This window comes from Dipodomys ordii, unplaced genomic scaffold, assembly GCF_000151885.1.
Source record: "Dipodomys ordii isolate 6190 unplaced genomic scaffold, Dord_2.0 Scaffold50, whole genome shotgun sequence".
Classification (NCBI taxonomy): domain Eukaryota; kingdom Metazoa; phylum Chordata; class Mammalia; order Rodentia; family Heteromyidae; genus Dipodomys; species Dipodomys ordii.
Window position 1 is genome coordinate 4,748,332 of NW_012267266.1, and position 1,919 is coordinate 4,750,250.

Consider the following 1,919-nt stretch of genomic DNA (forward strand, 5'->3'; position numbering starts at 1 on the left):
CACCTCCCTCCGCGCGCTCTTCCCGACGCCTCCCGACGCCGCCTCCCCCGCTTTCCCTGACCTTTCGCGACCCGCGCGCTCGGGCCGCGCCCCACCGCCGAGGACCTGGCCAAGCCCGGCCAGACCCCCAAGGGACCTATACCTTCCTACCCCTGACCCCAGAATTACTTCATCCCAGGTTCTCAGTGAGCACTCAGGCCCGGAGTGACCACCCGGAACGGGGGAGGAGCGCTGACTCCTGGAACAGCCGGGAGTCCGGGCTTAGGGAGGGCAGGTGAGTCAGGGCTCGGAGCGCAGGTGAGTCTCGGGGCGCGGCCTGGCCTAGCCCCGCCCCTCCGGGGAAGCCTTGGGACGGCTGTGACTGATAGGGTCCTAGAACTGTCATTCAGTCCCTCAATCCGAGGATCCCGGAGTAATTAATGCTCCGGGCCCAGCCCCTGGCAACGCGGAAGGAACGGTGGGTTAAATAAAACTTTCAAAGTTGAGGGTGGAGTGAAACTAGATTCCGATTCTCGAGACCTCTGGTCTAAAGTTAGGGAGAATCGTCCCCAAAAAAATCACTTAACCGGGCCCCTTAATCAACAGGCGGAGAACCCAACGCCCTCCTGTTCCTGGAATTGGAAGCGGTGCTCAAAGGTCTTGAGTGAAAAAGCTAAGCAAAATCTCAAGGTTCTAAATTCAGTGCCCAGTACCGAGGCACACACTCACACAAAATTGCCAGTTAGATAATTTTATTTCTTATCTTCTTGGCGAATATTCCAAAACAAAAAAACTACAAAGCAAAAACAAAATTGAAAGTATGATATATGCAGGATTCAAGGAGTGTAACAGCTAACAGACTAAACAAAAACAATACCAGAATGCTGAAATGTGATTGGTACATATCCAACGTGTGAAAAATTAAATCTTATAACTTGGGATATGATTAGGGTTGGAAAAGATGGAGAATGATTAAAGAGGTAACACTGAACAAGATGCACTGTGCTTTATAAACTGATTATTAAACAAATCTGTTTTTGTGCAACTACTTAAAAATAATTTTTTAAAAAGAAAAATAATTTCAGCAAGTTTCCTTTTTCTGTTTTCATAGTTGCAAACAATCTATTTCAATCATGTTCATCCTCTTTCAACATGTATTGTTCTCTGTTATTCTTTTCCCTTCCCCCTTTCCTGTCTCCTCTTACATTGTCCCTTAAATTCATGTTGTGTTTATCTGTTTATCTAGTTATGTAAATGATATATGTGTGTGAAATCTCTCTGTATAACTAATGTAAACTTATAAAATAAAAAGCAAAAGTGTTTCTATTTAAGCAAAAAAAGAGAAAATTTATAAACTCACATTCAGCCTACATAATATTAGCTGGTGGTGACTACATCTATAATCCCAGCACTCCAGACACAAGCAAGAGGATTACCAATTCAAGTCGTCTGGGCTTCATAGTAAGATTCTGTCTCAAAAAGACAACACTATTAATCCTGGGCTAAGGGTTGATTGGTGTAAGTATTGGCCTGCAAATCCAAATTAGGGCAAGATAACAGTATCTACTGTTGGCTTTGTGCTGAACGTTGAGTAGGTGCTTGGAAGACCTTTCCTCAACATATTTGCACTCTACTACTCAAATCTCACTCTCTCCCAAAGGAAGGCAACATCTAACACAATGCCCACCCTAGAGAGCACCCAGTGAGCCTCTGTGGGTGAATGTGCACACTGTAATTCGAAGAACCATGGGTTTCTGCTAGTTAAGGATGCTAACAAAAGGAAATCAAAGCGGGGCGCCGGTGGTTCCTGCCTATAATCCTAGCTACTCAGGAGACTGAGAGCTGAGGCTCTCCGTTCAAAGCCAGCCCAGGCAGGAAACTCCGTCAGACTCCTATCTCCAAACAGAAGTGGCGCTGTGGCTCAAGCAGTGGAGCACTTG